Genomic DNA, 24,606 nt, shown 5'->3' with positions numbered 1-24,606 from the left:
TTAAACAATCACTTATAGAAACACATAATTATTTATACAGGAACTCTTCCATTCTCTCACTCTCACATATACTCTAAACCAATACTCACATATACTATTTTAAAACATATGTCGTTACTCATAATGACACTATTGAGACAGTCATTCACTTACTAACACACCCATACACACACTCATCCACCAATACATTCCTGCACACATGCTGTCTTCAACACATACAAACAGTGATTCACTCATTCATGCATCTATGTGCTAAGTAATACCCCCCACCGAACAATACAGACACTCAGACACTCATACTGATACTCAAAAAACCAACTAATAACCTATGTAGACACTCATGTAGCTACTCACCAACCCATGCAGCCACTTATAGACAAAGCGAGAGACTGATACCGATATTTACATATTTAAACATTACTCGCTAACCCATGTATTCACTAAGATACACTTAATCAGTCAGTTATACAAACAATTTTACAAAAAAAACATCCATTTAGACACTTATTTACCCATTTATTACAAAAGTGTGGAACGCCTGACGTCATCTTGATGTAATCAAAACTGTAATACCTAGAGCATTTCCTTTAAAAATTACATATATGAGAGGGTCTTATTTGCATCAACATTATGGTTAGTGCCCTAAAAAACTAAAATGAGGACATATTTTTTGTTTTTTTATCCAGTTGACCACTTGACTAAATGTTGCACCTAGGGGAGATGATGTGGTGTTACTTCCAGAGCTGCAGACTTTGCAACTGGGGAACCAGGTTGGAGTTTCTGCTTCAGCTCAACATTCTGTGATTCTGGTCAAATCACTTAATCTCCCCATGTCTACAACCAAAATGAATTTGATCTTGTGTGATGTAACCAATGCTCATGTAAAGCACTCCCATACCTGACAAGTCTGCACTATATAAAACTGCAAATACACAAAAAATTAGTGTTTTGCACACTTCTGTCATTGGGCTACATGTGGGCTACATCTGGGTGATATTTGTGCTGCATTTGGGCTCTTTGTCTCTGGTGGCCATCTTGGGAGATTTATTTGTTATGAAGTTTCCTAATTTCCTCATTTACTGCAGTTTCCTCAGTAGGAAATGCTTCCAGTTTTTTACTTTGGTTCCATCAAGATTTTGGAACCTGTTATAGTATTTGATCATGTGCCTGCCGGGTCTCGTGTTATACGCGACAATTAATTAAAATATTTTAAAAACTAAGGGGCATATTCACAAGGAGCCATCGTTAAGGGCATCTTATCGCAGCTAAAGTTGCGCTAAAGTTATCGCCCCAATCACAAGCTGGTGTTAACAGCCCACAGCACCAGTTCCCCCGCGATAGCAGCCACAAAAAACATTGCAACAGACGACCCCCCAACTATTGCTAATGAGATGCAGAGTAGGCGTTCCCGTGACAAAAGCCGTGACAACACCACACCTCAACATTCTCAATGACCAGCCAGATCGGCGATAAGAACATAAAACAGGTGATAAGGTGCATTAGCACCAGGAAACTGACACCTGCTCTGACCTGGTGCAAATTCCAACAGCAGCCTGCACCACAAAAGGGAGCACAGCCCACAGCCGCACCTGAAGAACAACAGATGCACGCGGGCAACTGAACATGCAGCCCGGAGGGCCGAAAGGGCAACAACACCCGCTGCCAACACTCCTAGGACCCCATTCCCCGCCCCCCCACCACAGACATGCCACATCAGCAACACCTAAAATGTACAAAATAATCTGCATCATGTCGCACAATCACAACTGGTGACATGCATGTGTCTTCACAAAAATGAGCATCACACATTCACTTCCGAAGCAGCAAATGAAACTTTATTAAAAGGAACACAGAACTGAAATGAAGACACATGGCGGCTCCCCTCGGGACAATCCGTAGGTCACAGCCTGCAAGACAATAACTATGGTGAGAAGGTGTGTCCTGCGCACATCAAATGGCAGAGAGAGAGCGAAGGCAAGAGAGAAGAAGTGAGCGAGAGAGAGAGAGAGAGAGAAGAGAGGGAGAGAGAGAGAGAAGAAGAGAGCGGGAGAGAGAGACAAGAAGAGAGGGGGAGAGAGAGAGAAGAAGACTGGGGGAGAGAGAGAGAGAGTACCACCCCTGTGCACCCAGGCTACACTGCTCACCTGCTGCCACCGGTGTGTCTCCAACCACTTGCCGGTATGTTTTGCAGTCCAACAGGTCACACATCTGAGACATACCCGTCTTCTGAAACAGAGTCCAGATACATGATTGGCACAGTACTCACAATTGCACAAGACAACATTGCCTGCCTGCCCCTGTGCATCCAGGCAGATGCACCCCAGCCCCTCCCGCTGCCCGTCGGAGCATGACGGCCCATGCACACCCAGGCCTCACTGCTCACCTTCCGCCACCGGCGTGCATGAAAGAGGTTCCACCATGTGCCGCTGCAAGCCACAAGCCTGGGGCCCGCTGGCACGGCACCCTCCACATCATACAGCCCCACTCGGCAGGCCACCAGGTCTTACGTTTGGTGCTGGGTCTTGATTACTCCATGGCAGAGGACATACCAGTGCACAGGGCATCACTGCAGGCTGCACACCTGCTCAGCCCAATAGGTGCCACTACCTCTGTGATCCCGGAAGCGACACCACGTGGCAGTAGGCCTACTGCCATGCGGTGTCGCTTCCGGGATGTGCTGCCCGCTGGCTCTGGCCTACACTGCGGTCCAGCAGGGCACACAAAACCTGAGCTGTCCAGACCGCCGGGACGGGGCATCATCGCAAGCTGCACACCCGCTCAGCACTTCAGGTGCCCCTACCTGAGTGCACCCAAAGTCACCGTCCCGTGGTGGGGTGCCTGTGCCAGCTGCAAAGCTTCTGGTGCCACTAACCCTGTGCAACCCCAGTCAGTGCCACGTGGTGGTAGGCCCATGCTGGCAGCAAGGCCTCGGGTGTCAATAACCCTGTGCAACCCCAGTCAGCACCACGTGGTGGTGGGCCCGTGCTGGCTGCAAGGCCTCGGGTGCCACTAACCCTGCGCGCAACAACTCATGGGCCCTTTATGATTCAGAACGTGGAGCGTCCATCATCCAGTCACCACTGGCAGAGGGGAATGTGATGTCGTCGGCCCCTTATGTTGGTGGAGTCACATGGCCTGTGACACCTGTGCCGGATAGGTGCGGTGTGTGTGTAAACCTGCCCTCAGGGAGTGGCTGTGACATGCTGACAACTAGACCAGTGACCTGCACACCACCAGAGACTACTCCTGCGACGGGTAGCAATGAGGGCCCCCCTTGGAGCGTAAGCGGAGTGGTCTGGCCTGCCGTACGCCAGCCCAGTGCAGGGCATGCAACAATGACTCGCGGGCTCTGGGCATGGTTCAGTCCATGTCCGGACAAGGAAGTAACAGATGCGTGTGTCCCTGTTGTAGTGTCCACAGCACCCGGAACACAATAGGCAATGTAGCACCCTCTGACTGGCATCCCACAGGATGAGCACCATTGACACAAGGGAAATCACTGTCCCTACATTCATCCACACATTCATACATGGTTGATGAAATACATGACACAGAAGTGCGTTACTGGATGTTTATTTCACATCCAGTGCAGTTTTGCAGCTGTACAGGGCCATGCCAAGCACACTACACACTATGGGCATGTGGAGGGCCAGCCAGAGTCCATCCCGGGATGACAATTACTGCGTGAGAGGAAGGGTACAGTCCGCAGCCTGGTCGCCGTGTCATTGGTCATCAAACAGGATATGGCAGTACATGTTGCTGTCCAAGTTGAGTGCATCGGAGTGCATCAGGGGTCAGTGGAAGGTCATTGGGCCATGTGCGGCACCAAGCAGAAACAGCCCAGGTTGCGGGAATGAATGCTAGTGCCTCCTTCTGAACACAAACCCATCCACGTCCTCGTCCCTGGATGTGTGCTCTGCCCCACCTGTGGGTGTTGCAGTACCAGCTGAGGCACTGTGTGCCACTGACAGATCAGGGGCCAGAGGAGGATTGTCGGCCGCACTGTGTGGCACTGGCACACCAGGGGACGGAGATGTGGATGGTGTGGAGAGCAGCATTCATCACACCTTGTGGCAGAAATGCCATGATGAGAATCTGCAGGGCATGGTAGATCCCAGCTACATTTCGCTGATGTGCAGCGGTGGCTGCCATCCTTTCCGCCTCCATTCGCACCATGTCCTCCATGATCCTCCGCATGTGTGCCAGCTCAAGGCTGGTATCGCTGGAGTCCCTCTGAGTGGACAGGTGTTCTTCTCTCCTCATCATGACTCCAGCAATGTCAGTCAGGGCTCCTTGGAGAACATGAAGTGGGCCTAGACTCCCAAGGATGGCGTCCATTATGGTAGCCATGAGGTCGAACCCCACCCGCACCTGCTCAGCCGTCTCCCTCTGGCCCTTCAGCACACGGTGTTGGAAGGCTGTGTGTTGCTCCTGGGGGTCTTGGAAAAATTCCGGGGCCGTGGGTGCCTCCTGCTGGGTGGTTTGGGTGGTGGGTGGGGTGTCCTCGATGCAGCTGGGCTGCCCTGATCCTGGAGGTGAGTCGCGGATGATGTCAATGATGTCTAGGGGGGCTTGTGCGTCGATACTGGGGTTGTCCTACTCGTCATCAGTGAAGAGTGGCTGGGACTGCTCTGCAGGGGGTGTTGACGGTGGCTCTGCAATGTGAAGGGGAGATGGTGTATTACAATGTGTCCACATGTATGTAGCCCGCTGGTACATGTTGACATTCAGACAGCATGGCATTGTACATTGTGACAGTCTGTAGATCTGGGCGATGACGCAGAGTCATTGAGGGTGTGCACTGTGCTCTGCTTGATTGTTCATGTGTGCCATTGTGGTCATCTCCACCCATCCCCCCAGTACCTGGTGGTCACTCACCCTGTTGCGGTTGTGTTGTGTCCTGTCGAGCAGTGTCCGATCCCCAGACTCCGGCCACAGTATCCACACTGATGACTGTCAACACCAGCTCCTTCATGTCATCCAGCATGAGTTGTGGCACTGGACCCCCACCTCCAGTCAGCATTGCTGCCTTCTGGTTGGCTGCAAGTTTCTCCTTGGTCTTTCGCTTGATGTCATTCCATCGCCTCTTAACCTCGTCCATTGTCCTCTTGTGCTCTCCAACGGCATTCACCTTGTCGAAGATGTCCCGCCATATTCAATTTTTGGTACCCAATGACACGTTGGAGGTGATGAACAGTTGTTGATGGTGTTCCATCACCTCTGTGACTATGATCCTGTTCGCCTGCGGACTGAACTTCGTCTTCCTCTTCTTCTTGTCCTTGCCCTTCCCTGTCCCCGAGGTCTCTGGCTGGTCGTCCGGGGTGCTTGTCGGGTTGCGCTCGTCCTCTGTGCCTGCTCCAGCTGCCTCCATGGTGCTTGGGTGTTGGTCAGTTTGTGTTTGGGTGTTTTTTTTACTTTTATGGTGATTTTTCCCACCTGCCAGGTGTGTGTTGCAGGCCTGGCGCTGCCTATCGCTGATTTCCTCATCGCGCTTTGGCCCATTGCAGGGTTTTTGTGTTGTGGTTTGTGTTTTTATCTCCATCGAGGTGGTTGTATCGGGGACATTGTCCGCGGTGTCGGCAGACTATCGCATGGTACCGCCTTGTTGTGAATTCCACTCTGACATGGGGTTATTTTCCCGTGATAGGCTGCGATGTGTAAAGTTGCGTTAACATTTTTTGGTGTTGTTTATCACACGTTCTTGTGAAAATACCCCTAAATTGCAGGATTAAGTCAGTAGTGTGGTAAATGTCAGTTCTTTGCTCAGCCTTTCTCCAGCTGAAGATTATGACTGCAAAGCATAGTATAATACATTAAAATGCCAGTGCTGGGTCATAGTGTAGGCTGAGCAGAATACACAATTAAAGGAACTTTCTGCCTAACTTTAAACCTCCTACTGCAGCTCACAGGTTGGCACTATGCAATAGGTCAATTAGTCCAAGTGTATCTTTGTACATTAAATAATAAACATATTTCCTAACAAAAGAAAAACGGCCCGATTGAGAGTTTGGTGGAAGTGGTGGCTGTCGCAACCCCTTTCATTAGAGTGCATTGACACCTTTGCACTCTAAGTAGGGTGGAAGGGACATCTGGTCTTCCTAATCAGACGCTAGGTCTCTTCATACTAAGTTTGGAAAATTGACATTATTAGAACAACTAAAGGTAAGTGTATGTCTAAAAGAGAGTTTGTAGTTTAACCTAGGGGCGTAAGGCAAGCCCCAGCAGCCCCTGCGGCGTAGGACTCCGCCCGAGAACTTCAGGGGGGGCCCTCAACCTTTCAAATGGGAGTCTCAGTGGCCCCTTGTCACACTCTGCACCGGGGCCCAATCATTTTGCAGTACGCCTCTGGTTTAAGTTATAGCCACTCCTTGAATATCGAGCGCTTGGAATTCAAGGCCAGTGTTCATCAAGCGTTGTGATGCATCAGTCTTTCAATGAGGCAACCAGCAAGGGTCACGAGAAGGAAACGTTTCTAATTTACTTCTGACCCAGAATTTGTATTCTATTGCAATACACACAGAAGGTGTAGTAGATCTCGATGTTTTATTATTACGATATATTTTGGGTGTGTGTTTTTTTAAAGCCAGCCGGCAGCATCATTTTTATGAGTACTCTTTGCTTTTCTCAGGTGCCTCTTTGCATGCACACTTTATTCCTATTTTAATCTTTATTTATATATTCATCAAATAATAAAATCAAAACACCTGCAGTATGAAGCGTGTGCCCTTGAAAATATGTACATGCGCATCGCTATATATAATATGTCTTGCACAGTCGCTGCCTAGGGGACAGACTGCAGTCTATCACACTGCTAATAATAGCCAGACCCAACAAAATGTATGGCACTGCCAGCTGACATAAAAATGCAATCCCAACTGCACTGTTAGCTTGCAAGCATATTTCCTTTCATCATAAGTCTGTCAATATATTTTAGATGGTTGGGCAATTTATTTTCTGTGGAAACAGAGTTACCTTCCGTTGAAAAACAATTTTATTTCGGAAATATATCTATTTAAATTAGGCTGCATATATGACTTTCATATGTCGAAGTGAGGCAAGCAGTGATGTACAGTTTTCAATTTAAAATGAATATTTTGAATGGTGAAATATTGGACTCCCTTTCTCTGGGAATTCTCTATCGCCCAGAGAGATGCTCACTTAAAAAGAAATCTTAGCTCCCAACTAATATTTTTGTGTATTCAGTTGGGTCACTGAAGATCAGGTTTGCAAGACACAAATATTTTGAAACAATTCAAAATCGGAGTTTAGGGAGATGTGCTGATCTGGCAATTAAATAGATGCCATTTACATACATGGCTTTCAAGCGAGGCACAGACCAACCCTGTCTTCTGTTGCTAATGTTGGTGAATATCTTAGGCAGCCAAGCTAAGGGGCATATTTACAACGGGGCGATAAAAAATTATCGCCGCTTTAGCTGCCGTTTTCGGCCGAAAAGCGGCGATAATTTTATCGCTATATTAGCAAGGTCACGCTAACGCGTGAAACCTTGCTTTAGCCTGGGGATTCCTAACGCCCAGCTTTGCATCTCTAATGAGATGCAAAGTGGGCGTTCCTGACCTGACATGATAGGAGAAATGTCGCTAAGCAACATTTCTCCTATCATCAAGCCCCACGCTATGAAGCATAGCGTCAGGAAAAGTAGCGATAACACCTGTTATCGCTACTTTCCTAACACCTGCTTCAGGACTGACTTAGCCATGATATCCTATGGAAGGAGGATATCATGGCTAAGTTTGTGAGTCCCTATCAACTAGCTAACGTGAGATTATCGCTGGGTTTCCAGCGATAATCTCACGTTAGCCAGTTAGCGCTAGGATTTTTATTGCTGATGAGATAAGCGTTGCTAATAGCACGCTATCTCAGCGATAAAAATCGGCGCTAGCCGGCGATAATTAGCTAAGTGCGCTCAGCGATAATTATCGCCGGTTGTTGTTGATATGCCCCTAAGTGTGTATACGGAAGAAACGACACAACTTACGTGTTTATGATTAAACAATATTACTGCATCATAGCCCACTGCCGATGGATACAATGGTTGTTGAAGGCCCTCTGTCTCAGCATCAGGCGTGGTACTGCAACAAGGGAGAGGACTTTAACAACCAGTATAGTCTAGAGCATGGGTATATTATTATCTGAACATTCTTCAGTATAATGTTCCAACATAAAAGGAGTAGAAACAGAAAACAAAGGCTACAATAATGAAGCTAAAGATCTATCAGTGGTGGCTCCTCTGCTATGGCGGAGGAGCGTCGCCCCACTGCTTTTAAGCAGTGCCAAGTAGGAACAGAGGGGCATATTCTCAAGGATCTATCGCCGAGTTATCGGCACTTTATCGCAACCAAGCTCACGATAAATTCATCACCCCATTCACAAGCTGGTGCTAACAGCCCATATCACCAGTTTGCAGTCGCAAAAACATCGCCACAGATGACCCCGGCAACTATCGCTAATGAGATGCAGAGTAGGCGTTCCTGAGAAAACATCCACAACAACATCACACCTCAACATTCGCAATGACCAGCCAGATCGGCAATAAGATCTCAAAAAAGGGGATAAGGCGCGTTAGCAGCAGGAAATTAACACCTGCTCTGACCTGGTGAAAAGTCGGATGGCAACCTGCACTATCAAAGAGAGGCCAGCCCAGAGCCACACATGAAGAACCACAGATGCCATGGAGCCACTAACCATGCATCCCGGAGCCCAGAGAGGGCAACAACCCCCACTGCCACCACCCCCAGGACCGCCACCCCCCGGACCCGCATCCCCAGACCACCACAGAAGCAGCGCAGACAAAGACAGCGGACCTTCAAGAAACGCACCATCCTCACAGACCTAACAACAGACAATGTCAATGCCCACTACAGGCTCTAAAGGACAACAATCCTCCGCATCCTGACCATCATTGCCCACAGGCTGATGGTACCAACACAGCAGACAACCAACATCCCACCTCAGACTGCACCTGTTGGCCTCTGGTACCTCCCAACCAACAACCGCCAGAGTCGGAGGAGTCTCACAGCCAGCCCCAACCAAGTTCCTCACACCTGTCCTGGATACCATCATCAGCTAGGTACCCCAGTACCTATACGTCCCCCACAATGTGCAGGAACAGCTGGAGACCAAGCAAGGACTATACGCCATAGAAGGATTCCCGCACTTGTTGGGGGTAATAGAATGCACACATGTCCTACTTGTGCCCCCTGCCGACACTGCACACAAGTACCGCAACAGAAATCACACGCATTCCATCAATGTGCAGGCAATAGTGGACCACTGGGGACTCTTCACCAATGTCATCGCCAACTACCCAAGAAGTGTGCATGATTCCGTCATCTTCCGACAGTCCATCATCAACCCGGTCTTCCAGGATGGCACCTATGGGAATGCACTGCTCGTTGGTAAGTACCAAATGAACACACCACACACCTCAACTCCACAATCATGCAACTCACAACTCTGGCAATGCACACATTACAAAATCACATGCAACATGCCAAACAATATGCGCACCCACCAAACACGACAGCACAACTTACTGTGGCAACCTGGGCTAGCCATGTACATGAGCCAGCAACGGCATGGCACCTCAGCCACACAATAGCGGAATGTGGGGAAAGGTGGGAACCAGGCATGTGCGAAGGAGCCAAGTGACCCATGAATCAGATTGTATGCAATGCCAAGTGTGGCGGAGATGTGCTGGACAGACGACAACATGCAGACCACAGACACATTCAAGTCCACATGCACCATTGGTGTTTGGAGTGTAGTGGACAGTGAACGCAACCATGTCACCCCAGCCAGTGGGTAAGATCGTGGAAATGTAACTTGTGACGTCCCCCCCTTTAAGCGTTTGCGGAGTGGGCTGGCCCGGCATGCGTCAGGCACACGTAGGAGTGTGAATAAAAAGCACGTAGCACTGGGCATGGTCCTCTTCCACAATGCTCAACGTGTCTGCCAGGGCGGGGCCTCCCACCCCGCCACGAGGCCAACACCGTGAGCGGTATTGCCTGCGATCGTGTGCGCCTGCTGCACCCCAGGCCGCTGGTCCCTGAACCCGTCATGCCCGCACCTGCTCAGCCAGGTCTCACTGCTCACCTGCCAAGACTGGCGTGTGTCAAAGAGGGCCCTCCACATGCCGGCGCAAGCTCCAAGCCCGAGGCTCGCGACCTTGGCAGCCTCCTGAGACCATCATGGCCTCCGCGACACAGGCCCGCTGCACTACTTTCTCGTTGACATACTCTACCGCTGCCTCCCGCCTACACTACGGTCAAGTAGGTCACACATTTGGAACTGAACCTTGATTATGCAATGGCAGAGTACACACTTTAAGGCTGAGTTGATATCACTGTACTCCCTTCAATCTGGTGCCACCAACTCTGTGCATAGCATTCGAACGACACCTGTCCGTGGTCCCTTGCTGACTACTGCCTTTGGCCTACACTGCGGAAGAGTAGGTCACACGTTTGGAGCTGAATCTTGATTTCTGCATGGCGGAGTACATATAATTGTACGTAAGGAGACGAGTAAGACGAAGACGCAGTTCAGTCCGGAGGATCATCGTTATTGAGGTGATCGAACACTGCCAAAAACTCCACTGGTGTCACTAAATGTGTGCATCGCGAGCCAACGACACGTGGCTGTGGGCCCCTGCTAACCGCTGCCTCTGGCATACACTGCGGTCAAGTAGGTCACCCATTGGGAACTCAGTCATGATTTATTTATGGCACATTTTATCTCATTGTACCGGCCTTATGACAGACTGCATCCCCTCTCAGCTCTGGTGCCACTAAGTCTGCTCCCTGACATCCATGGACACTTTCTGGTTGAACTTTGGTGACGAATGAGTCTATGGACTGGGGGTTGCCTTCATCATCATGTTGGTGATACTGACTTTGTGGCAAAAACGAGGCTGTAGCATTCCACTCCTCCATTTGCCACTTCTGGCCGGCTTCTGCCCTCTGCATCATGCCCTGGAGGACACCTTCCACTGTCGCCCGCTTACCTGCGCTACATTTACCTTCGACATCGAAGAGGACCCGCTCAGCTTGCATGGCCCGATCTCACTGCACCGCAAGTCATCGTCCCGTGGCGGGGTGCCTGTGCCGGACGCAGTGCCTCCGGGGCCACTAACTCTGTGCACCTAAAGTAATGGACCGTGTCTGATAGCATATTGGATGGCCTCTGGGTCGATGTACTGGGGGTCATCAAGGCCATGTGTCTGTGGCCCTGCGCTGTCTGCTGCCTTTGGCCTCAACTGCGGTCCACCTTGGCTCACACATCAAATCGAGTTCTGACCTGCCGGGACGTCACATCACTGCAGGATGCAGACGCCACCACCGCCAGGAACAACTCCAGACAAAAGGTGCCAGAGTCGGAAGTGTCTTACTGCCAGACTATCAGAGTTGCTCACACCTGTCGTGGGTGCCATCATCATCTTGATACTCTGCTCAGCTCTTCATGTGCCACTAACTCAGTGCACCACAACTCATGGACCATTCTGGTTGCATATTGGGTGAACACTGTAATTTCTCCGGCTACCACCATGATGCTTCACAGATGTTTCTGTTATGCTGGTGTTTCCTGATTCCACTTTAATTCTGATCACTGTTCAAGTTGTTGCCAGCCCCAACGACTCCATGAAGGCTGGCTTATACTCACCCCACACACATCCAGCACATGCATCACTGTACATGTGACCATAGCAATAAAGGTGTCTGGCGCACGTGCCCGTAGCCAGTTCAATAAAATATCTGAGTGTGTCCGTGTGCTCATTATGGTTGCATTAGTGCCCCGGGCCCTACAACATTACATTGTGCCATGTACAGTGGACACAGCGGCTTGCATGAGGTAGAACCCCACCTGCACCTATTCGGCGACCCCTTTCTGTCAGTCTGACACCTGGCCTTGGAATGCGTTGTGTGCTTTGGTGGGCTACTGGGAGCCAGCCGTGGTGGTGGGGGCATCCAGCTGAGTTGTCTGTGTAGGGGGTGGGGTATCCTCGATGCAGCTGGGCTGCCCTGCTCCTGGAGGTCGATTGCCTAAGATGTACATGAACTGTTGTAGGGTGTCGGTGTCGGAAGTGTGGAGGTCCTCTTCAGCATCACTGTGGAGTTGTCTGGTCTCCTCTGCTGGAGGTGTTCTTTGTCCCTCTGCAATGTGAAGGGGAGATGCTTGTTGAGATTGTGTTGGCATGTATGTTGACGCATTGTTCAATTTTACATACAGACGGCATGACAATGTATATTGTGGCTGTTTTGGAGGAGCTGGCTATTTGATGGGAGACGGTGGACATTTCGACTACATGACGGATGTGAGGTTGCACTCATACATTGTCATCTCACAACTTCCGGCTATGGCAGATGTGAATGGCCGGTTACTACGCACAAGCGGCACCAGTTGTGTCCTCTGTTCTGTAGTAAAAGTGTTACACCTTGTACAACATTGTCGTCAATGTTGATGTGCTGTGATTGCTATGTGTGTGTGCTGCATTGTGGGAGAGTCACCCCTGCAGCTCAGATTTTGCTGCCCCTTATCACTTTGAGGCGGTGTGCATTTGACTTTTGTGCTTCTACGGTGCTGAGATGTTGAGATGTTGTTGACTTCTGTCATTTGTGCTCTTGTACGGTTTTTGTACTCTTGTGCCTTGTTTGTCAGCAGATGTATTGTTGACGTCAGGGGTTGTTTGTGCACGTAGATGTGTCAGAGTGTGACCTGCTCCTTTCCGTATGTGATCCACATTCAGCCAGCTCAGTCTCGTGGCGTGTACAATGTCATGGTTATTGTACTACAGCCATGCTGCTCGTCATGTGGTGTCACTTGAATTGTCAGTGTGGCTCACAAATGCGCATCTTTGCTGTGTTTCGCACGGGTCCATGTGTGTGTTGTGGAATTGGTGATGTGTGGAGTGGGACCCTTTGGGCACATGGTGGATGGGGCCACACTTGATGTTTGTATGTGTGCTGCAGTGTTCCACAGGGATCAGGGATATGACCCAGGATCATTGTGGGTGTGTGGTGTGCTGCACGTTGTTGTGCATGTGTGCCATTGTGCCCATCCCCCGGCCTCTCTGTCCATGTTCATTACTCACCTTGTTGATGTTGTGTCAGGTCATGTTGAGCAGTGTCCAGACTCCCGACTCCTTGCACCATCTCCACACTGATGACTGTGGACACCATTTGCTCCAGCTCCTCCTGTGGCGCAGGACTCCCACCTCCATTCGCCGTTGCTGCCTTCGTGTTGGCAGCGGGTTTCTGCTTGGTTTCGCTTTTCACATCGTGCCAGCGCATCTTGGCCTCCTCAAAACTCCGTCTGCATTCACGATGGAATGCCATTTTTCCGTCTGTGTTGCCAATGACACGGCTGAGGTGACGGACAGTTGTTGTTAGTGTTCTGTCACCTCCATGATGACAATCCGGTTTTCATCAGGACTGTACCCCATCTTTCTCTTCCTCTTCTCCTTGGCCTTCCCTGACCCCGAGGATCCTTACTGGTAGTCTGTGGGGCTTTTGGGGTTCGCATTGACCTGGGCACTCGTTACGGGTGCATCCATGTTGCTATGCAGTTTATTTTGTTTATGTTGTGTTTTTCTTGTTCTGCTTTTATAGCGCATTTTCACGCATGACGCCTGGGAATTGCAAGCCTGTCGCTGGTTATCGCTGATTTTTTTATTGTGGTTGGCCTCATCACAACTTTATTCGCCTTTTGCATTTTTGCAGCGTCACGTTAATTTTACCTCGGTCATTTGACGCAGTATTGTGGGACTATCGCATGGTGCCGCTAGTTTGAGAATACTATGTTACACAGCGTTGTTTTGCCACGATAGACTGCGATATGCAGAGTTGCGTTAAGCTAAATTTGCGATAGTTATCACACGTTCTTGAGAATATGCCCCTCAGATTGATTGATTTCATCCATCACTTTGCTGTTGCACTTATTTCAAACCATGTCAGCAGTGTGCCTTTAACTGTCTGAAAACCTATAAAATGTTCCACCTTTGAGTGATTTGCTAGACTTTTCTCACTGTTTCTCTCAACAGTGCAGACGCCACATTGGTCTGTATGCTGATTTATACTTAGATTTATTTAGCATTTATAAACCATGCAAACTCCTTCTTATCTGTCTATTGACTTCATATTTAGACTTTGCGTGACTTTTAAATTAAGCAGGTTTATGTTAGTCCTAGTATACTTTGGATCTGGCTTTTTACTTCGGCGACCTTATGCTATAACCTCTTACAATTGGCTATATTTAATGCATTATTAAGGTCAATTGGAATCTGGCTAACTCTTTTTGCCTTCTGTAATGACTCTTTAATTTGAAATAACCTTTATGGTTTCACTTTAAATTTTGTCATGTGAAGGTTTTTTTTATTGTCAGATAGCCGCCTTACTGTGGGACTCAAATGGCCCCAATCTAGTGTTCAACCCTTCTAACTTTTTAGTTGAACCACTGTATATATTGTTTCTAGTAAATAGCTCCCTTATATAGCTCTAACTTAAGTAAGCAAATTTTAAGCACATGGTAAGATTATGTGGAAGATTTTTAAGGTTGATCTTTAGAGATCTTTTTCCAAGATGCGGTAAATTGAAGTGATGAAATCTAAACCTTAGAAAAGTAATGTGTTTGAGAGGTGAGTCTAGAACTTAAATAGCACTGTGAAGTCAAAATCATGTACTGAGTATCAAGTAAAGAGATAATACCTATCCTTGTTAGCTTTGCTCCACCCTCTCTAAGTCTACATAAAGGTGTACAAACATGTATTGAAAGTGCAACTTCTTCCCTATAGAGTAATGCATACAACTGCTTAAGATGTTTCTCATAATCAAACCAATAGCCTTTAAATGACCTCACAGATTAATTCTATATTATACCACCATCCATGAATGTACTAAAATACAATTTACAAATTTTGTTAGGGATACAAGTTTAGAGACAGCAACTCTACCAATATTCAACCACAATGCATATTGTGAGGTATGTATCCTAGGTTAACATGGTTGACAGAAGTAAAATGAAATACATTACATCGCATTCAATTTAGTAACATTAGAGTGAAATACGGGGGCCTCATCTAACAAATAGGATACAATTTTACTAATAATGGTGGTGGAAAGTAGGTAATATAAGACACCCCAAATTATTGGCTTAATCTAGTGGATGAGTGTTTATAGCAGTATTTGTGTTCTCTATATTTTGGTATCTTTTTCAGCATATCAAAGGGGCAGAAACATATTATGATAATGCTAGATTGGGAAAAGGAAGTACAGCATGGTTTTTTACGCTAGTTGTCCATGACATTTCATTGTTGTTGTTCAGGCCTGCAGCACTGTATTTTAAATCTCTTCTAATATACTTATTACAAAATACTGCACTGTAGTTTGCTCAGTTTCAGTTAATCAGAAATACCCATGGTATATACACAATTCACAGTATTAATGTGAGCTAATACTCAAGCAAAGGCAATGTATTACAGACATCAATTTGAAAATGAAGCTGGAAAACATGAAACACAAATATCTCATCCCTTAATAAGCTGTTCTTTATTATGAATGGGTGTAGGTTGAAAGAACCATTACATTAAACATTAACGTTTAAAGTTTGCCCGCTTCTAGGCAAAATTTCGCTTGACTAACCAAGCCATAGTTTTCCACATATTCCCAATCTAACAGTTTGCATTCTAATGAAGAATTCATTTATTATAGCGTCTCAAAAATGTATCTTCACCTGCTTTATAGCTATGGTAAAAAGAGTATTCTGGAATTCTTATTTTTATATTTCTAACTTCATGTTTTACCTGGTAGGTACATTTGAGCACTGCTAATCTGCCAATGAAAGAGTGTGTAAAGTCCATTATTGAACCCATAGCAACATATCAAAAAGTAACAATGTAAATATTATGTACTCACATATAAACTTACAACTGCACCTAGTTGTACCTTTCCCCTTTTTTGCTGTTCATCATTTTCAAGTGTACATTTACGACTAGGGGCACACTCACCTGCTTTGTCCCCTCAAAATGTAGGGTGCAACTTGCTAGAACCAGATTCAGGAGTGCAAAGTTTCTGCCACTGGGGTAAAAATTGTCTAAAGTTATAGTATTGGAAAAATAATAAAGTGTAATAATTGTTGAAAATATTAGAAATATAACAATATCACAATATCACATAAAAATGTTATTGATCTTAACATATTTAATATTAATCCAAGTTCAAAAAACAATACAATGTTGCAGCACATTAACGTATCCGTTTAAATGTGTAATCAATAATTGAAACATATTAAAGCCATTGATATAATTCTTTAGAATCATTTCAAACACATCCCACACTATAATTTTATATTTGTTTATTATTTAGTAAATTGGATGTAAATATATTTTTAAATAATGTTAATCAATTTCAATATTGTTTAAAAACATAACCTCTGTATTTCATTATTGTAAAATAAATATGTAAATAATAATGGAGCTTTATACTAATATTTTTAACCATTTATGATGTTTAGTCTCTCAAATATAAGGATTTCACTGTCATGCAAGTAATGCCTTATTTCATTAAAGTGCTCTTTACCATGATGTTGTGTTGGCCTCAGTGTTGTGTTATGATTTATTGGACTGAAATAGGTTTACTCTACAGTCCTATAAATTGAAACATACATTATAGCCTTGTAACCCGCTGCTGAGGGCTACTATGGTTGTTAAAGGCCCTGAACCTGAGATATAATGAGGGTAAGGGCCTTTAAAAACAAGTATAACCCGAAGAAGAAGGTCAATATGGCTATTGGGACATTCCACCCTCTGAAGGTAGAATGTTCTAAATTAAAAGGGAGAAACAGAAAGACAAACATTGGAATGTTGGAGCTCCGGGCTAACACTAGCCATTATAAACCCAGAGCTACTCCATTGCCTTCAATGGAGCTCTCAACATTACAGGGGTCAAATATGTAGTATATATAGTATGTACACAGAAAGCAGATTAGCAGAGCAGATTAGCGTGCATAGGACCCATGTTAATAGAATATTTCTTTTCCTCACTCTACACAATGAGACTCATGTACCAAAGCATTTGTGAACATGGGAAGTAATGCTACAGGAGTACTTTTTTATGTACTCTTACATGCCTTTGTGAATTGGTCACACATGTCAACTCCCTCTTATTAAAGGTGTAAACAGGTTGCAGCCCTTTAGATGTGTGCTATTGATATATGTACTAATTGTATATGATTCTTCTGTGAATATTCCCATTTTCAAAGTTTTGAGGTCAATTCACAAAAGTATCAAAAAAAGTACTACAGAAGTGAAACTTTACGTACTCCAAAATGCCTTCATGAATAGGCCCCCAGGAGTGTATGGTAGTGCATTCTTGGCATGCCAGCCAAACATCGCAGAGCTGATATCAGCTACTGATTCTAGTCAACTATGAATTTAAATGGGGCGTGACTAGCAGGCGCTGAAGATGGCCGTCAGATGATCATGCCTCGCTAGCAGACAGCCCCAAAGCCCGATAAATCCAGCATAATCCGTGGCCCACCCGGCTAATTCTTGGAGTTAATGAGGCACTGATGAGGCGGCGACCGTGCGGTGCTTTCAAGCCCCGCATAAACGAAGGTGACAGTGAGTGAGCAAGGGTGATTGCCTGTGGCCTGCGTGGACAAGATGGCGCCCTCCTGGGACGTCTGCAGCGGGGGCGCTCCATCGCGCTGATCTGCTGCTGTGAAGGTGACCAGCTGCCCCTGACAGGCTTCCGCAGCTCTGCTGTCACCGTTGGAGAGCATCGGGGCCCAAGCGCGCTCTCGCTGGTGCGCCGGAGGCGCTGACTGTGATCGGAAGTAGGAGGCACAGAAGGTTGGTGGCACTGTGGCCGGGAGACCACGCTGCTTCCCTAACCTCCGGCCGAGCGTGTGGGAACCCGGTACCTGTGGGCGTGCCTCCTTGTATTCTACGTCCTGCCTGTGCACCCGACATCAGACTCTGATTCCAATTATCCCACTGCCCAAGTAAGGATCTGTGACAGCGTCCCCCTTCCCCACCGGGCATATTTATGGGCAGCAACTTCTAGTCCTGGGCAGTGGAGCTTACTGATAAAGCCCCAAAACTCCTGCGGTCTTTCCCGACTGGATGCGTGGTTACCCTGGCCTGTTGGGGGGAAGCAGGGCACTGTAGCCAGTATTAATAGAGTGGGCCCCACCCGTGCTGGAACTTGTGCTGGTGGTAGTCCCTGTGGCCCTGTGGAAGTAGTAGTGGAAGTAGTAGTGTACCGCGCAACAGAACCTACAATCCTACACAACCGGGAGGGGCCACCTGGGGTTTCAGTGGCTGTAGAGGCAGACTTAGTCTCCGGGCATTACTCCTGATGGCCCACGAACCATGCCATGGGCCGAAATAAAGCTCTGGGGCCTGGACAGACCAACCAAATTAACAAATACACGGTGGCCATGGGTCGTGATATGGGGCAACAGGAGGGGGCCCGCATGAGGAATCTGACGACAACACCCATCCTTAAAGGATATTATGAAGGCTATCAGGGAGTTGAAAGGTACGCTGGAGCTGAAGCTTGACTCCGTTCCTGAGGAAGTGAACCTCCTACGCGCTGATCTCTGCAAGGTCTCCACGGAGGAGGCAGGCATTGGGGGCTTACAGTCTAAAGCTAAACGTCTTGAGGATCAGTTTGCCGCTCTCACAAAGAATCAATCTGACATATACGCCCGGCTTGAAGACCAGGAAGGAAGGGCCCGACGTAAAAATATTCGTGTGGTGGTGGTGCCAGAGGGAATGGAGGGACCTTCAATGGACTTGTTCTTGGAGGATCTGATCCTCAATCACCTGAAGCCCAATTGCCTATCAAACTTTTTCTCAGTGGACGTGCTCATAGGGCTCTGGGAGGCAGACCTCACCCTTGGGCGCCCCCGCGCACAATCACTGCCCACATCCTGAACTTCAGGGATAGAGATATAATCTTGCAAGCGACAAGTATGGATGGCGATATCCGGCATGAAAATGCCAGCATCCATTTTTTCCCAGACTTTACGCTTCAGGTTCAGCGCCTGAGGCGCTGCTTCGATGCTGTCAAAAAAGCAGGGAACAGAATGAGAAATATATGATGCTCTTCCCAGCTGGGCTCAAAATTCTGGATGAAGGGAAAGCATACTTCTTTGACACGCCTGTGGATGCGAGCGACTGGGTGGGGGCTGGCGAACTGTCTGTCGCACTGGACCGGGATATACCAAGGCCACGAAGAGAGCGAGCAAGAGACTGAGCGGGCAACCAGTGATCAGGTGCAACGGCAGTGGACAGATAAGTGATTTGTGGGACACTTCCTATCTGGCTGAAACTGAACTTTACTTCCATGTGAGCACACGCTGGGGTGTCCTTGGGTCTTGGGAGGGAGGCCATGAGACATGGTGCCTCCGATCACGAGGGGCCTGTGACTTTTTCACAGACTCTAACAATGCATGGTCCATGTATCCTTTCTCTTCTTTTACATGTGTGCAGTTGGGCTGCCTTTGTGTTTGTTATTGAGGGGGGCCTTTGACCTTCACATTATGGGCTTGTAACTTTCAGCAGCTGTCATATACTACTTCATGCTAGATGATAGTCCGCGGCTCCTCATTAATGTTTCTTTCTGAACTGTTTGGGCGCCAGGCACTCTGCACATTTGGGAGGTGCGAGGTTGGGGTCTCACCCAGCAGGGTTGCAGGGAGGGGGGAGCTGGGTTCATTGTTTATTTTGTTTAGGGGAGGGGACACACGCTCAAGACCTTGATATCCAACAGGTGATGGAGGTTGCCACAGAAGGTGCTTTAATGGCGAGGGACCATTTAAATATTATCGGCCCTACTCGGAATCATGGGAGACCCAGCGAGCATGCAGATATGGACCTGGAACAATAATGGTCTTGGGAACAAGATCAAATGCACATTAATTATGCAACATATTAAGAGGCACTCCCCGAACGTCGTCATGATTCAGGAGTCGCACTTGTGGGGTAGTAAATGTAAGGCCTTAGACCGTTTTGGGTTAAAAATGATAGCCCATTCCGGGTTTATGTCTGGGGCACGGGGGTGGGGATCCTGATACATAATACAGTACCCCTAGTTATAACAGGCACATAGTCAGATGACGCAGGATGTTTTATTGCGGCAGTAGGCAAATTGGAGGGGTGCCTGATTGTACTCTGCTCTTGCTATATACCTCCAGGTCTCCACTCGGTGGTCCTTCCAAGGCTTGGCTCATTCCTGACTGACCTTCCTCCGGGTGTTCTCCTTATTGGTGGGGATACAAACGTAGTCATGGACCCGGACATAGATCGGTCTGGCTCCCAGATGCCCAGGCAGGGGGAGCGAAGTCTGGCAGACTTTGTTATGGCCATGGGCATAGTTGACTTGTGGCGGGCACATAATCCTTCATTGAGACAATACACATTTTAATCGGCAAGACATGGGTCCTCCTCTAGGATAGACCATTTCTTCACCTGTACCAATGAGGTGGGAAAGTTCCTTAATTCCAAAACACATAGAACGGGGGATTTCAAATCACTCTCCAGTGTGTACCACTCTCAGGGGCTCGGTTATTAATAAAGCTGCAATCCCGAGGATTGACCCTTGGTGTCTCCGTGACCCAACAATTGGGGATAAGCTTCAAGAGGGCTCGGAGCTTTATTTTAAAGAGAACAAGGGATCTGTAGAATCCCGTATCATAGTGTGGAAGGCCTACAAGACAGTATTGAGGGGGCTGGCGCAGGCGCTGATCGGAGCGCAGAAAAAGGAGGAATCCTTGCAGATTCGACAACTAGAACAGGAAATTAGCCAGATGGAGGAGGACAGTGCAACTGCCTTGTGTACAGAATTGCGCCATAGGCTGGCACTGAGACAACGTGACCTCAGGGCCTTGGAAGATGGCGAGGCGCAGGCCTACGTGCTAGCTACACAACATCTTGTATATGACGTTGGGGACAAGGGCCGAAGCTCCTGGTGTGGCTAGAACGCTGCGACCAGGATAGATCATGGGTGGCGGAGGTGCATAACCTCCGTCACCTATGATCTATCCTGGTCTATAACTGGTCTGGGTCGCTCCAGTCTACAAGCAATGATATAGTGGAGTCCTTTGCCACACACTTTGAGCGGGTTTATGCACCAGCCTGCACTAGGTCAGAAGAGGATGGTGCTGAAATCCAGAGAGATTTTGCCCAACCCATGTTGTCTCCAGAGGCCCGTGAATGGCTCGAAGTGGACCTTCCGGAGGAAGAGCTTGGTAAAGCTCTGGGCTCCCTTAAATCCGGGAAAGCATCTGGGCCCAATGGGCTCCAGGTAGAGATCTATAAAAGGCAGGCCTCGATCGTAAATACCTCCGCTCCGAGAAATGTTGCTGGAGGTGCACAAAATCAGGCGGCTCACGTCGGACCAGAGGGCAGTGACGATTGTAGTGATTCATAAAGTCGGAAAGTCACCCGATCAGTGTAGTTCCTACCGTCCTATTTCCCTCATTAACGTGGAGGCTAAGGTCCTCACCAAGGCCCTGGTAGACAGATTAGTGTCCGTCATTGTGGACCTGGTACACGTGGACCAATCGAGATTCATGCCCAGTAGAAGTACCCAACATAATCTACAGAGACTCTATGGGGTGCTGCATATGACTAATGGCACTGAGACCCAATAGACAGCATTGATGCCGCTGGACGCATCAATGCCCTTTAATAGTATCAAGTGACCCTATCTGTTTATGGTTCTCTAAAGGATGGGTTTCGGTCCTAATTATTGTAGTTGGGTTAGGCTTTTGTATGAGATTCCCACGGCCCATGTGCGTGCTAATAGGGCACTATACAGATCCTTTCAATTGCGTAGAGGCACCAGGCAGGGGTGCCCCCTGTCTCCACTCCTGTTTACTCTTGCATTGGAGCCATTGGCGCACTGGATCAAGAGGGATCCCATGATTTGGGGTATGACGGCGCGGGGGGATGGGAGGAGCGTATTTCCCTCTACGCCAACAATATTGTTTTGTATCATACACAACTCTACTATCCCATAGCTCGAGTACTGCATATCTTCGAACTATTCAGTAGCTACTCCGGCTATAATAATAACTGGTCAAAGTCAGTGATTTTTTCACTGTCGTGCCCCCCCCCCCCCCCCCCCCCCCAGGGCTCTAGCGCAGTGTTCAGCCCCGGGGGTATCGGAGGGCTTTAAATACTTGAGCATCTATGTCACTCGAGATAATAATGTGTCTCTAGACAGGAATCTTGGATCCCAAATGAGCTGCCTGGGTGCAGATGTATGCCATTGGCGTACTGTCCCGCTCATCCTTATGGGTAGGGTGGCGCTATTTAAAATGATGACATTACAGAGGATTCTTTATATTCTCCAGAATACTCCATACCCTGACCCTTCGACTGTGTTCAAACGAATAGTGCAGGCGGTTAGAACATTACTGTGGGAGGCTGGATCCCTGAGAATTGCTCTCCACAAGCTGCAAAAGGGAGTATATGATGGTGGCCTGGCAGTTCCAGACATCAGGCTGTACAATTGGGCCTCGCAGCTTCAGGTGATAAATGATTGGGTATATGTTGACATTAACGAGCCAGCCTACAGAGTGGACAGAGCCATAATGCCAGGAGGGAACTGTGAACCCCTCTTATATTCTCGAAGATCGCGTTCGGAGTGGCCTGAACACACTAAGGTCGTGCTGCTATGCTGGAGAGAGTTAATAAACTTCTAGGATGGGCGGGAAAGCTGACCAGTAGAACCCCTTGTGGACAGGAGATCAGTTGCGCGAAGTGGCTGCACTGATGGGTTTCAAAGAGTGGAAACTGATAGGGATTGAATATCTGGGGGATGTGTGGAAAGGGGATTCCCCCTCACGTTTGCAGATCTCCAGAGGGAATATAACCTCCACCAGTCACAGAGTTACCACCATATGAGACTCCTGCATGCTCTGCGTACCCACATACACAGTAGTACATCGATTCCAGATTACTCCCCGCTAGAAGACAGACTGCTACTCAACCCCATCACTGAGAAGACAACATCCACGGTATATCGCAAATTGATAAATAATGTACCAGACCCCCTGATTACTCTCCGAGACACCTGGGCCAAAGACCTTGGCAGCACGGATGACAAGGAATGGCAGGAGGCAATCCAGAGCCCTAGGGAGATCGCAATTCGCTCTAGATTTAGACTTGTGCAGCTTAAGATTTTACACCGCACTTACTATCCTCGCACCCACCTATACACATGGGTTAAGATCCCGTCAATGCTGTGTGTCAGGGGCTGTCAGCAAGAGGGTACCGTCCTACATATTCTATGGGAATGTCCCGAGATAGTTCGATTCTGGCAGAAAGTCACTGACACTATGTCCAGGGTGGTGGGAGCGACGGTCCCTCTGGAGCCGAAGTGGCTTCTACTGATGATCAAAGGCGAATCTGACTGGTCCAGATATGTGGGAACATGGTTGGCTCTGGCTGCGTGAATTGGAAGCGTGACCTTGATTGGTGCCAGCGGGCCTAAGAAACTGTTTACAAAAGCAGGGGATGTGCTAAAAAATGGGGAAAAGTGTGGACGCCCTGGCGAAAGTATAAATAACAGAGTGTGGTTATATAGATACTTATTGGATGTGTAAAATAATAATTTCTTTCTTTATTCCCTCCTGAACACATTGGTATTGATCTTCTGTGGTGGCGCCACAATGTACTAATTGAAATGTGTTGTACTGTATGGTCTCCTGTGCTTTGTTAACAAAAAGAGTTTAAAAAAAATAAAAACTATGAATTTAAACAGGAATGGTGGAAATCCAACAGTAAGTCTTGTGAGACAGAACTATAGAAATATAGTATTAGTGACAGTGTAGTTTATTGTGGTAAAATTACATTAGGTTAGGTTTTCCCAACTGTACATGCATATATGTTTAAGAAGAATTTCATAAAACAATTGATACATGGCTAACTTTGTTGAAATTCACACACCGCAGCAAAACTAATCCTGAACAGGGTAAAATGTTTTGAGTTTTTACAGGAAAAACACCTCATAATATTTTAAACATTGTCACAATTGTACCGCTCCTTCTGTACCACAATAAACTGCTTCCTCTCAAGAACAGCTTTAATATTATTCACATCAATAGAATTGCATCATTCGAAATGGACCTTCTGAAAAGATTTTGGGGCCAGATGTAAATAGCCTTTTTGCTGTTGCAAAAGGTCTGAGTCACAGAAACAGGCCATTTGCGACTCCAAAATATTTTTCTGTATGTGCAAACCCCATATGTTACCGATTTGCAACTTGAGTTTGAGACCAGAGTATAAATCAGTATTTGAAAGGGCTTGTTTAGGGCGACACTTCTAAATACAGATTTGCATCAGTATATATTGATCTTTTGTGATTGAATTCCGTTCACTAAACATTCTTTTACTGCCTCCTCACTGGAGCTGGTAAGCCTTTCGCAAGGGACCTCTTCCTCTTTGTGAATTTTGCCAAATCCATTTTTTAAAGTAGGCAGTGGTCTCATGGATGACTGCCGACTCTTAAAAATAAAACTAACACTTTTCTTCTTTAAACACATCCTGTTTTGCTTTATTAAAAAGCAGTCACCACATGG

This window comes from Triturus cristatus, chromosome 6 (assembly GCF_964204655.1).
Source record: "Triturus cristatus chromosome 6, aTriCri1.1, whole genome shotgun sequence".
Lineage (NCBI taxonomy): Eukaryota > Metazoa > Chordata > Amphibia > Caudata > Salamandridae > Triturus > Triturus cristatus.
The sequence above is the reverse complement of the archived record's forward strand: the minus strand, read 5'-3'. Positions refer to the sequence as shown.